General features: G+C 43.1%; 1 pseudogene; it reads left to right on the top strand.

The window, feature by feature from the left end:
* The first annotated feature begins 1297 nt into the window (after positions 1-1297).
* Positions 1298-11286, top strand: LOC143850018 (G-type lectin S-receptor-like serine/threonine-protein kinase LECRK3; annotated as a pseudogene).
* Positions 11287-14853: the final 3567 nt, after the last annotated feature.

Raw genomic sequence — 14853 nt, 5'->3', positions numbered from 1 at the left:
TCAAACGGATTAATGTCTTGATATTCATTTATTTCCTACGAATTCCACGCGGAGGAATTAATGCCCAAATGGGATTAGATTCCACGCAGAGGGGTGAAAGTCGAGTCAAGTAAAAAAAACCGTGATATTTATTTTTCATTTTTGGGTATGCCGAAGAGAAAGCAGTTTCAATTGCACAGAGGTGGGAAAGTGTTGTGTGGGCCCACAAGATGTGATCACAATAAGGATCCCAATTTTCTCATTACTATTCTAATTTCAATTGCCAAGGATCTAATCCTTCTCTTGGGGTCAGTATACCGATGGAGCATGATAAGTACCGTAAAATACAAAGTATATCTTGGTGGCTCACAAGATGAACGGTTAATCTGCTGATCAGCACATCCATGCCACTTGTATTTCTTACTTGGATTACCTCTCGAAATTGTCCAATTGCCGGATACTTATTTCCGACCGTTAGATTTAATCCCAATCAAAGAATCCAAACAAAGACATGTAGACTGGGCCCCACCATATATGTTGATGGGTCCCAGCGTAAAATAAAGGTTGAAAAGAACAACCCGTCAAGAACGTACATGCAATGACTTGGTAGCGATTTCCAGCTGTGAATTAAAGAAGGGTTGATAGCGATCGGGGTTACGAAATGATAAACTATATAGTGTATAATCCGTCTTAACACTCGAACCGGGCATAAAACGGTGTCTCCTCTTTGGTAAGTAAAAATTGAATAGGGTTGGTTTAGGTTATCTTTTTGTGTGTAAAAAAGGGAAAATTTTAGAAATATCTTTTCTTGCCTGAGTGAGAAAAAAGAATAACCCATCTTGTAAACATTTGGTTTCCTAATTGTGCTATAAAAGAAAAAAGAAAAAAGAAAAAAAAGAATCTAGAGTTCTTTGGCTGTATAGGAAGTCACCACTGTTAAACTTCCTTGATTTTAAATGTCATTTATGTGCCCATGTGGAAATGTTGGGGATCTAGGGCTCATGGAGTCAATGACATCCCTTTCTTGTTCAAGGACCGAGAAGAGATGATGTGTTACATGAAGGATCACATATTATATGGTTTGGTTGATTTAATATACACTAGTGGGTCTCCTTGTTCATAATTGTAGAGTGGGGGGACAACATATTTTGGTCCCAAACTCCCAATGTCATTCTATTGGCCTAAAATCACGCGATAATCGTATGGTCCATATCACATATCAAGAGCTTCTTCTAGTATATAATGTAAACCATCTATAAACCAGCTCATCAGCAATTCCTTCTCTTGTTATCAAAATTTATACTATCCTTAATCTCAAATGGCATCTGCTCTTGATAATCCTTTGTTGTTCTTGCTTGTTATTATTCTTTTTCCACTTTCTGTCATGGCTCAAACTAATGGTAGCATAAGTTTGGGCTCTAGTCTCTCTACCAGTGACAATTCTTCATGGGTTTTGCCTTCTGGGGATTTCGCATTTGGGTTCACTCCTGTTGCAGACAAAAATCTCTTCTTACTTGCAATCTGGTTCGACAAAGTACCAGAAAAAACTATAGTTTGGTCTGCAAACAGAGATAATCTTGTGCTTGATGGATCGAAAGTCGAGTTGACGAGCAGTGGACAACTTGTGCTGAGCAATAATCAAGGACAAGAGATATGGACGGCTCAAGTCACTAGCGGTAGTGCCACCTCTGCTGACATTCTCGACACTGGGAATTTGGTGCTCTTGAATTCGAATTCTGGTATCACTTGGCAGAGTTTTGATCACTCCACAGACACCATCTTTTTTTTTGAAATGGCAATAATAATATATAGCAAATTTAGGAGGCCGAGATGGACCACCCATATCTACAATAGGAAGCAAGAAAGACACAGGAACGAAGAAAAAACAAAATACAGAGAAAACCCTTATCAGGGAGGAAGGTGGTCGAACCACAGAATAGAACCACCGGAGACACCACGCTTAGCTAGCGCATCCGCTTTTTCATTTGCTGATCTTCTAACATGTTGAAAGCCGATAGCGGACCCCGCAGTTAAGTCCTCAATCTCATCAAAAATGGAAAGAAATCTCCACGGAGGAGCCACCTCACCTTTCAGCCAACGAATCACATTTAGCGAATCACCCTCAACAATGGTCTGATCCATCAACCTTCTATCAATATTCAAAATGCCACAATGTGCCGCCCTTACTTCCGCATCTGAGGAATCAGACACACCAATAGAGCCGTAGTATGCCCACATAACATCCCCCTTATCATTGTGACAAACCCCTCCCACTCCTGCCGGACCCGGATTGCCGGAACTTGCACCATCGAAATTAACCTTATACATGTTTTGAGCAGGGGGCTTCCACCTATGCAAAATAAGATCTCTGCGCTCAACACTAAAGCACACCTCCCGCCAACCTTCCCAAAGATCAAAAGCCGATACAAACCGAAAGGATGGGAGGCATCTCACCCAAGATATAACCAAGGTGATGATCTTCAAGTAAATCCAATGAGGATTCATGGCTTTCCCCTCAAAGACTCTAGAGTTCCTCTCCTTCCATATAGACCACCACGTAGCAAGTAAACAAAAATTCCACAAGGTTTTTCCTTTTTCCTTCCAAGGAACCCCTCCCCATTGGTGCAATAGCGACAGAATAGATTTTGGAAAAACCCAACAAATCCCAAATCGCATGAAGATGAAATGCCATATGAGCCTAGTGAACGAACAATGCATAAACAAGTGATCCACAGATTCCCCATCATGCAGACATAGTGGGCAATGATCAATAAGCCACATACCACGGTTTCTCAGAAAATTGATAGTTTGTATTCTATCACGACAAACCGCCCAACCAAAGATACAAACTCTAGGTGGGCAATGAAATTTCCATACCTTTGCCGAACATGAAGGGTTAGAAATGGGCATAATACTTTTATAGAAAGATTTAACTGAGAAAGTCCCAGAAGGTTCCTCAATCCAAAGCCTTTTATCCTCCCCATTCCTTTTAATGTAACAACCCGCAAGAAGGGCCCGCAGGCTAGAGACCAATTCCACCTCCCACTCAAAAAATGATCTTCTAAACCCAGGGTTCCACACAAGAACACCCTCATTCCACTCAAAGCAATCGCTAACAAAGGCCTCCCTATTTGAAGCCATATTGAATAATCTCGGAAATCGACACTTAAAGGACACATCCCCACACCACACATCCTGCCAGAAAGATATTCTATCACCCCTATACACTCTAAATCTAACCTTCAACTTGAAAAGAGAAGAGATTTTTAGAATGTCTCTCCAAACCGACAACCCTTTTTTTTCAAACAAGTCCAAGGATTCCCATCTCCCCATATCACATCCATACTTACTTCTAATGACCTTGACCCACCAACGATCATGCTCATCCCCAAATCTCCATAACCATTTACCCAAGAGCGCATGATTAAAATCTCTAATTCTCCTGATACCCAAACCACCTAACTTGATGGGGATACAAACCTCCTCCCATTTGACCAAAGGAATTCCTCTCTTATCCTCATTCCCACCCCACAAAAATCTCCTCTGAATCTGTTCAATCCTGAGGGAGACACTAACAGGGCATTTAAATAAAGACATGAAGTATATAGGTATATTGGACAATACTGCCTTAACCAGCACAAGCCTACCACCACGAGAAACAAGATTCCTTTTCCATGAACCTAATCTTCTCTCGATCCTCTCAACTATAGGAACCCACATGTCTTTATTCGGTCTACCAACCCCTAAAGGAAGGCCCAAATATGAGGAAGGCAACGTGTCCAGCTGACATCCCAGAATCACAGCAATTTCCAGAGCCCTCTCCTCAGGAATATTCAAAGCAAAAATTTTAGACTTGTGGAAATTAGATTTTTGGCCTGAAATAAGCTCATAGCATCTCAAAATGGCTTTTAAGTTTCTCACTTGCCCAATCTCCGGCTCACAAAATAATAATGTATCATCAGCAAATTGCAAGTGGGAGACCTCCACCTCCTCCAAGCCGATCCTGAATCCTCTAAAAAGATCAAGACCGCTTCCCTTCGCCAGTAACCTACTAAGGGTTTCCGCCACAATGATAAACAAGAAAGGGGATAAAGGATCCCCTTGTCTAAGCCCTCTAGACGACTTGAAGAAACCCTTTGGAGATCCATTAATGAGAATAGAAAACCAAGCAGATGACACACAATTCTTCATCCACGAACGCCATAGACATCCGAATCCCATACGCTGAAGAGAGTAATCCATACATCCCCAATCCACTCTATCATAAGCTTTCTCCATGTCCAACTTACACAAGATGCCTTGCTTACGAAGTTTGCGATATGAGTCAATAGCCTCATTTGCAATCAAGGAGCAATCTAAAATTTGTCTTTTTTCTACGAAAGCACATTGATAATCCGATATGATTGATGGAAGTACCCTTTTTAAGCGATCCGCTAAAACTTTAGCCAAAACCTTATAAAGGCATCCCACAAGACTGATAGGCCTAAACTCTGATATCCTGCTAGCACCTTCCACCTTAGGAATTAGAGTAATGAAAGTAGCCCCCGAACCTCTATCCAACTCCATTCCTTGATGGAACTCATGAAAAAATACCACTAGGTCACCCTTGACATATTCCCAACAAGATTGGAAAAATGCCAAACAAAAGCCATCCGGCCCTGGAGCCTTATCTCTACTCAAAGAGAAAACAGCCCTCTCAATCTCGTCAACCTCAAACGGATCCTCCAATTTCCTACTCTGATCACATTCTAAATGATTAAAATCCACCCCCTCCGGAATAGGCTTCAATATACCATCTGATGTATATAAGGCATTATAAAAGCTCAATATAGCACTCGAAATATCTTCCTTTCCGGAAACCACCGCCCCGTCCACCATCAATGAGACAATCCTATTACCCCTTCTTCTAGCACTAGCCATAGCATGAAAGTAAGCTGTATTTTTATCACCTTCCTTCAGCCACTTGACCCTCGACTTTTGCCTCCAGGATATCTCTTCATGTAGAAGAATACTTTTATGTTCTTCACGAAGACGCCCCAATTCCTCCCTAGAAACAATGTTCCCCAATCCCTCTTCCTCTAAATCTCCTAGTTCTACAATCCTACTTTCCAACCAATTCTTTCTGCAAGAGTCAGACCCTCTTTTCTTCTTAATCCATTCCTTCAACATCTTCTTAACAAATCTCAATTTTCTCCCTATTCTAACGTCTGCAGGCCCCTCAAAATTTTCAGAGGCCCACCATTTTCCCATCCTTTCTTCCATATTCGGATCCTGGAGCCATGCAATCTCAAATCGAAAAGGTGGGGGCCCCCAAGATTCTAACCTCGGATCCAGAAGAATAGGACAGTGATCTGAGACCGAATGAACCAGGGATTTTTGTATCACCTCAGGAGTCAGGCACATCCACAGTGGACATACAAGGAAGCGATCAATCCTACTATGACTCTCCCCTCTATTCCACGTGAAACGAGCCCCAGATAATGGAAGATCGATTAACTCATGCTTAGAAATGAAATCAGCGAACAAGACCATATTTCTATTAGACCTCGTGCAATCCACCCTTTCACACGCAAATCTAATTTCATTAAAGTCTCCACCTAAACACCAAGGATGGGACCATCGCGCCCTAATCCCATCTAACTCCCCCCATAACAACCTTTTCTCCACCCTTTGAGAAGGCCCATAGATCCCAGAGAAAACAACCCTCACCGTGTCTTCCACCCTTTCCAGAACAACAGACAAGGAGAACCTACCCTTCCATTCCTCGACCACATTCCAATAAGACTCCTCCCAAGCAACCAAAATCCCCCCAGAAAGGCCAATTGAACCCACAAAAGAGAAGCTCCACTGACCTGTGAGACCAATACTCTGAACAGTAACCTTATCAATAACCTCTAATTTGGTTTCTTGTAGACATACAAGACTCGGTTTACATCTTTTAACCATTTCCTTCACTTGAGCTCTCTTCGCCAAAGAACCCAATCCATTTACATTCCATGATAACGTCTTCATAAGGAAACAATTTTCACGTACTTTCTCCCCTTTCTCCCTGACTTGACACTCCTCAATGGAGAACTCTTTTCACCTCCCTCACTCTTCTTACCTCCCTCACTCTTCTTATCCCCATAATTAACACCCGATTTCAATCTAGCCAACTCTCGGAGTGACTTCTTCGAAGAATCACCCCTGTGAGACTCGTTAACCTCTCCCCCAACCATATCCCTTAATTCAATCGACCGAATCATACCACGAAACTCCGGTAATGGTCCGAGGTATCTTAACCCCACCTTCCCACTAACATCTATCACCTTATCCACTGCCCTATCCAGTAGCTCCATGTTACCCTCAGACCCCTCAACCCCCTCTATCTCCTCGGGACTATTGGAATTTTCCCGGCCCAACAAAGCCCTCTTATCAAGATGCGCATAACAAGAAGGAATAGGAGAGGATAGCAAGCAATGGTTTGGGGCATCCATACCCAAAGACTCACTGTTTTCGTCCTCTACATAGAAACCCATTTTTGTGCCCTGCATATTTGGATAAGAAAAAGACACCTCATTGCCACGAAATGAAAACAAAGAGTTGATACCTTTGGGGGAGTTGAAGCCAAGACTACAACCATCGCATTCCAGTTGTGATTGATTGACTTGAAATATTTTCATTAACCCACCAATACCTGGTAAGATAGGATCTTCTACAGCACTTGTGGTGCTTTTCTCTCCCGCTCGGTCCAGGCTGAACTGTACAGAGTGCTCTGAGTTACCCAACCCATCATTAATTCTCCGGAAAACCAATTCTGAAGGGATAATCCTCCGAGAGTATTCCTCACACCCTCCCCTCAAAGCAATGTTAGAATCTTCCCTACGACTCACCGATGTTCGCCTTAATTCAGCGTCACTTGAAGAGACACTATCCACTGCTCTTGAATCAGCCCTCCATTCTTCCAGGCTAATTTCATTGCCAGCAACACCATGCAAATCTGCCCCAAAGTTTATGCTCCCTTGATCTGGTGACATGTCAATCAAGGGCGGGCCATCAGCAATGTTGCAAAATTTCCTAGTAATTGGCATTTGTCTTAAAGGTGTAACAGGCCCACAACCTCTCCCTGAGTTGTTCTCCACCAGTCCAATAATATTCTCCACCAGCAGGTTCAAATGTCTTCTAAGCCCATTAATATGTCCACTGATTTGATCATCTGGCAAGCCCACCATCCTAGCGTCAATCAAGTCAACCCCCCTACCTCTGTCAACACCAGACGTCTGACCTTCCAGAAACTCCAGCCCACTCCCTTCCACTCTTTCCTCACCACAAATTTGGGAAATTTGATTTGCAAATTCTGCGCTATCGTGCGCCCCCTGCTATCGTGTGCCTCCCCGCTATCGTGCACCACCCTATTCCTTCCAGCCCAATCCATGCTAACCTGCTCCTCCTCCCCACTACCAGACTGTTTTTCCGAACATCCATCAGCCCCAAACCCATCCTCATCATCATCCGAGCTGAATTGGGTGGAATATGTCTTCCCCCCATCCACCTTTTTGCGCGCCGACTCCATTTCGCATTTCACCCACATTGTTGCTCCGTCGATGCCTACCGGAAAAGCCACCACGACTGGGCAGCCAGAGCTTGTGGCAATCCGAACTTTGGCCCACTGATATCCTCTAGCAGCTTTGCAGGAATCATCCATCTCAATTACCCTACCAATCCTCTTCCCGATGTTTCTGAAATTCTCCACACACCAAGCTTGAGGTGGAATTCCAGAAATGAACCACCACTCCACCCTTGTCAGATTCTCAAACTTCTTCGACCAAGAGCTCAATTCAACAAATGGCGAATTTCTAGCAGTAAACCAGGCTATCTTCGATTGCTCAAGAGCAGATTCTGCCTTTAAAACAATCATAACTTCCCTTTCATCTATTTTGTAAACTTTAACAGCCCCTTCTGCAACTTTCCTTTCAAACAACCAAGCTTCCAAAGCCTGAACATTGCCAGACCATCCTTCCCCGATTTTGCCCCACAAACTACGTTCTGTTCCTTTCAAAGAGACCAATGGAAGAACCGCTCCATTGTCCGGCTCGCCAAAGACAATATTCAAAGGAGTTTTCCTACTGCCAGACTCAGGCTTATCAATCCCTTCGATACTCCCACTACTTGATGCATTCAATGCGTTGGTCTTTGGTTTTGTCGGACTCGTATCGACATTGCAGTCATACGACGACCAGATCTTCCCGCATTGCCAACACTCAACCCTTCTCTTGAAATTGTAGAACCCGCACTTGCAGCACTGCCAGTCTCCCCTCAGCTGTTCCACTCTCTTCTTTCCTATTCTATCTATTCTCTTCTCCCTGCGATTCTTCTGCTTCGCCCAAGGAACCACCATTCTCTTCTCCCCCCTTTTTTCTTCCGCAGCACAATGGAGGGAATGGGTTTTATGGCTGGGTTCTAGAATAGAGGGAAACAATGAAGGTTGAAAAAGATGATGGTAGGAGGTGGAACGGCTGAGAAAGGGAAGAAGGAAATCTGCAGAGGTGGCTGAGGGTGGAGGTAGGTGGTGAAATGGGTTTATAAAAGATCAAAAATGGGAGAGGTTAAAATGAAATGGGTTTTGTGGTGGTAAGGGTGGTTGATTTGGGTAGGGAGGTCGGATTTAATGGTGGCTGCAAAAAGGAGGGGAAGAAGAGGTAAGATGATGGTGATGATGAGGTGGCCGGTCGGTGGAGGTAGAGATGAAGATGAGGCGGTGGAGGTGGTCGACGGATCGAGGCGCAGAAATTGCAGTGGTGGTGGTGATCAGTGGTGGTGAAAAAAAGTGGCGGTGGTAGTGATGGTGGCTCAAGGTGGGTGGGGATCAAGCTCTGCCACCAACAAGAAATTCATGAGGCAGGATGGCTCAAGATGGGTGTCCGATCCTCAGATCCACATCTTGTGCTCACCAAGATATGTAATTTCTTTTGATGTACCCACGGAAAACCCTAATACATCATTTTCCCCCTTTTGAGCTCTAAACCCTCTTCTCAAAGACAAGAATATTTTGGATGAGGGAGGAGGAAAACAGAGCGGTGGAGAGGCGGCGGAGCCGGAGATGAGGCGGACTAGTGGAGGCCGCGGAGCCACGCAATCGGAGATGAGGCGGAGGGCCGGAAGTGTTACGAACCCGATCTATTTGCAGCGGTGGTCATCTCCCCCATTTCCCCTACGCAGATATTGCATAAGGGCGCCATGCTCTATTCTCGTGAAACAGAGACCAACTATTCGAGCGGAAAGTTTGAGCTTCTTTTCCAGAATGATGGAAATCTCGTGCTTTTTACAATAAATCACCCTACAAAATTCATTTACAGGGCTTACTGGAGTACCTACACTCCAAACACAATTTCTCAGATGATCTTCAACCAGTCAGGCTACATTTACCTCAAGCAAACAAATGGGAGCATAACCAACCTCACTTCGGGAAACATAGTTCCAACAAGAAACTTCTACCTCAGAGCAACACACCGATTTTGATGGGGTTTTCAGGCAATATGTCTACCCAAAGAATGGCTCGAGCAGTAGAAACTGGCCTGCTGGGTCCTGGTCTGTTGTATGGTCTGTGCCTGACGACATTTGTATGGAAATTGGGGATCGTGTTGGCAGCGGTGCTTGTGGGTTCAACAGCTACTGCAGACTAGATGATAATCAAAGGCCTAGTTGCCTTTGTCCACAGAATTATTCGTACTTGGATCCCAATAACACGTTCAATGGATGCAAACCGGACTTCGTTTCACAAAGTTGTGAGCCCCATGGACCGGGAAAAGAGCCTGGACCTCAATTCCAACTGATGGAAATGATAAACATGGATTGGCCAATGTCCGACTCTGAACACTATAATCCGTTCAACGAGGACCAGTGCAGAGAAGCTTGCATGGTTGATTGTTTCTGTGCGGTCGCCATTTTCAGAGGCACAGACTGTTGGAAGAAGAAGCTCCCACTCTCAAATGGGAGGATTAATTCAGGTGTTGGAGGAAAGGCTCTCATCAAAGTACCCACAGGTAATTCCAGTTCACAGTTTCCTTTTCGTCCGGGTCCAAACGGAGGAAAGAGTGATCAAGGTACTCTGATCATCATCATGTCGACGCTTTTAGGCAGCTCTGTGTTTCTCAACTTCCTCTTTTTGGGAGCCATTTTATTGGCTATGTTCTTCCCATACCATAAGAAACTGCTGAAACATCAGCCAGAACAAATTGCCATAGGAATGAATCTGCGCTCTTTTACTTACAAAGAGCTTGAAGAAGTTACAGATGGGTTCAAACAAGAATTGGGCAGCGGTGCTTTCGGCACAGTCTACAAAGGCATCTTAACATCAAGTACTGGAAATTTCGTCGCAGTCAAGAAGTTGGAGAAGTTGGTGGAGGAAAGAGACAAGGAATTCAAAGCTGAAATAACGGCAATCGGCCGAACCCATCATAAGAATCTAGTCCAATTATTGGGATTCTGCTACGAGGGGTCACAACGGCTTTTGGTATATGAGTTCATGAGCAACGGCTCCTTAGCAAGCTTCCTATTTGGAAGTTCGAGGCCCAGCTGGAACCAGCGGACACAGATTGCCTTTGGAGTTGCAAGAGGGCTTACTTACTTGCATGATGAGTGTGGCAACCAAATCATCCATTGTGATATAAAGCCCCAAAACATACTTTTAGATTGCAATTTTACAGCAAGGATTTCGGATTTTGGCCTGGCCAAGCTTTTGCAAGCGGACCAGACTCGAACAAATACAGGATTAAGAGGAACCAGAGGATATGTAGCACCCGAATGGTTCAGAAACATGTCAATCACTACAAAGGTGGATGTTTACAGCTTTGGCGTCTTGTTGCTGGAGATAATTTGTTGTAGGAAGAACGTGGAAGTGGGGCTGGATGATATAGAGAATGCAATACTGACTTATTGGGCTTATGATTGCTATAGAGAAAGGAAACTAAATTTGTTAGTGGAGAATGACGAAGAGGCACAAAGCAACGCTAGGAGGCTGGAGAGGTTTGTGATGATAGCAATTTGGTGTATTCAAGAGGAACCATCACTAAGGCCTTCCATGAAGAAGGTGACACAGATGCTTGACGGAGCAGCTGAAGTCGCTGTTCCCCCAGACCCATCCTCCTTCATTAGTTCAATTTGTTGAATCTAGACGTCCTCCCATACCGCGTACGAGGGTACAGGGTGCATGTATGTGTGTACACGTGCAATTATATACTCGTTCACTATTTAGAGTATTTCTATGACATATTACTTTGTATTTGATCTTTAATCAAGGTGTACTTTGGTCATTGAGAAGTTGTTCACTATTTGGAGTATTTTTATTACATATTACTTTGTATTTTATCTTTAATCAAGTTGTACTTTGGTCATTGAGAAGTTGAGAATTCATTGTCAGAAGTCCCAAAGTGTATGTTAGATTGATGAAATTCTTTGTGGGGTTAATTCTTCATAGGACACAATTTAGGGACTTCATCTGCAATGAAAGTGCGGCCAATATTTTAGCTGGGGAGGCACCATATGAAAAGAAATTACTGAAATTTCAGCCGAAATATTTTTTTTTTTTTCTTTTATGGAATTTCAGCCGAAGTTACCGAAAGTTCGGGTGAAAAATCCGCTATTTCAATAAGTCTTACCGAAATTTCGGGATTTCGGCTAAAATTTCAGTTTCAGTAAAGCCCAAAATTATAGCCGAAACCAAAATTTAAAACCTTGTCTGCAACTGTGTTGGGTATAATGAGTCTGCTACGCTATGATTGGGCCCACTGTGCAAAATCATATGACTTGAAAATAGTCGCTGTGCAATCTTAACCGTGGAAACCGAGGAAATGATGATAAAATGTTGATCAATATTTTAAATCCCATCAATTGATCAAATACCTTTTAGATATAAGATAAGATCTAGATCAAGTGGAGGTCATTAAGATATTTAAAGAATGCATTATTAGAAGATAAAGGAAGGAAAAATATATTAAACCCAAAGAAAGATGAGAAAATACATGAATGTGGAGAAACATAAATGTACAATTACAATGTCATAAATAAGAAAGAGGGGTACTTTGGGAATAACATGAGAAGGGATGTTTTCGTAGCTTTTCCCAAAGGAGGTGGTAGCTTTACGTAAGAATCGGTATCTAGGGAAAAGGTGTGTTGGACAAACGATATACACTTGACAGGGCTTGGCTCCTTAGGACCAAAAAAAAAAGCTGCAACATGAAATGGGTGTTACCTTCCAATATGAAACATTGAACAAAATAAATAGAATAAAAAAGCAACCAGATATACACAGATCATAGGCTTCTACTCTTGAATCTATAGGGTGAGAGAGGGTAGTAATAAAATTTTCTTCATATAAATTTACCAATTGTTACAAACCAATTTAGGTTTTTAAATATTCCATAAACAACAAAAACCATACAAAATACAACACCCAATCAAAGAGAGAGAAAGTCATAGACTTCCAACTTTGCACTTGAAGTCCCGTCCTTAGCTAGACGGCCAGTCTCACAATTTGCCGTTTTTCTCACATGATGGAATGCAATGGACGTTCTGGACACGTAGTCGAATGTCTCATCAATCCACCGAGCAAATTGCCGTGACGAGCCGCACTTTCTTTCAACCATCTAATCACATTCAAAGAGTTAACCTAAGTATTAAGGGAAAGCTACAACTGTATTTTTCCTTATCACCTTTAAATATATTTATTATTGGGTTATAAACTGAAAAGAATGGTCATTTGTGCAAGAGAGAGAGAGAGAGAGACTAAGAACGATGATAATATGAGGGGATTTGCTAGGGAGCATCGCAGAAGGCATTTTGAGGAGCGGCTGTTGCATATGTAGCTGTTCAATCATGCAACAGCCGGTCAGTGAAATGCCTTCTACGATGGTCCTTGGCAAATCAAAACCCTGTTAGAAGTGTGAAGTCATTTGTGTGTGTGCGAGTGAGAGGGGGGGGGGGGGGGGGGGGGGGGGGGGGGAGGGAGACCTGTAGCTCTATTTCAATATCATTCTTGGACTTCCTATCAAAAAACAATTGATCAGCTCATAGATATGGAATAGCAGTAACAAGCATAATCATTTTATTTTATTATAAGGTAAAAAGATCCAGACCGATTTCTATTAGGCTAACGTTTTTTCACCTAAGAAACCGGAGAGAGAGAGAGAGAGAGAGAGAGGCATGCTTGGCTCCTAGCACGCCACCCACATTAGCCAATCAGTTAAGAGAATTGTCCATACGTGTGGCATACAGGGAGCCAGGCACAACCCTTTTCACCTTTTCTTTTCCTCCATCTGCCCCTCCTCTCTAACTGCATAAAATCACCACCTCCTTCATCATATATGTCTCTCTTCTTTCTCTCATTTGCTAGAGAGAGAGAGAGAGAGAGTACACAATATGAACTGATGGTGGTAGATTTATAGGCCTGAAGGAGCCACATTTTTTCTTTTATTACAAAAAGGTGTTTCAAAAAGTGTGACTCCCACCACGCACCACCTTTCCTAAACAATCTTCGCAAAACCCTAATTTTCGCAAAACCCCATACAGGTTACCATAATATGCAGTTCGACTATGATCGGAGGGTCAGGATCATCCTATAGAAATGAGTTTTTGGGGACAACTTATTTATGTTGTGGCCCATCATATGGACGGTTTGGATCAACCCATTTATGTCACAATCATGTTAAACAGTGGGGCGAATGGGTACTGGAGCGGGGTGAAAATATCATCGCTCTATTTTACAAGAAGGACAAAAGCCTAGTTAAGTTATAGCGTAGAGGTGGAAGAGGAAACTAGGAAAGAGCAGAACGAAACTTGGCTGCGCAGCGCCTTCAAATAAAGAGGGAACAGGGGTATAAAAATACCAGACCATGGAATTGATATTGCCACACCCCCTACTTTTAGTGTATTTTAATGAGTTGCGCAGAACCTCCTGCGCAACGTTGCGTAGCCAATTTTTTTTCGAAAAAAGTAGAAAGAAGAAGAGTAGAAAGGAAAAAACTCTCCTCTCTCTCTCTCTCTCTCTCTCTCTCTCTCTCTCTCTCTCTCTCTGCAGCAGAGTCGAATCCTAATGTGTTCTCTTTCTACGGCTTTTCTATAAATACACAAAAATCTGCTTCTTTTTTCTGCTCTCGGAAAGCTCTCTCTTTCTCTCTCTCTACGAATATGAACTCTCTCTCTCTCTACGGATTTTCTATAAATACACAGAAATCTCTCTTCTTCTTCTCAAAAAACAAAAAACATACCTCTCTAAGTCTATTCCTCTACTCTCTGACTCAACTCCTAGGTTTCTGATTTACTAAGAGAATAAGACAAATGGATGCTTATGCTCTTCATCTAGCCATCGCAGCCTTGTTCGGAGCCTCATTCGTGGCGGTATCAGCTTACTACATGCATAGAAAAAACCCACCCTAAATCAGCTTCTAGAGTTCGCACTCTCAGTAGAAAGTGGAGAGGAAGAAGAAGAGAAAGAGGAAGGGGGATTATTGAATCAGCATTTCAATAATAAGAAATCCGATAAGAAGAGGAATCAACAAAATCTCCGGCGAAAAGGCGGCGGACGTCCGCTTCTTTGCCGGATGTTTCTACGGCCACGGTGGAAAGACTCGAACAAATACAGGATTAAGAGGAACCAGAGTGTTAGGTCTAAAATTGGTAACAGGTTATGGTAGGGCCGGAAAGGCTGATTTGGCACGCCACAGAGGAAGGGCTGATGGAGTCCTGCGCTGCACAAGGGCACAGACAAGGAAACAAAGGGTCAGAAGACCAACCCGGAGTGGTGCTCCGGACGGGCGCTTCGACACTCAAGTCAGTATGAGCAGGAGTGCAGAGCAATGTCAGAGCAGAAATCTAAGGGTTTTAGATCTCAGATCCCTC

This window comes from Tasmannia lanceolata, unplaced genomic scaffold (assembly GCF_043159265.1).
Source record: "Tasmannia lanceolata isolate RefF3 unplaced genomic scaffold, GAP_Taslan_0.1 ptg000003l, whole genome shotgun sequence".
NCBI lineage: Eukaryota > Viridiplantae > Streptophyta > Magnoliopsida > Canellales > Winteraceae > Tasmannia > Tasmannia lanceolata.
Note: the sequence above shows the minus strand (reverse complement) of the source record. Positions and strands in the feature narration are given on the sequence as shown.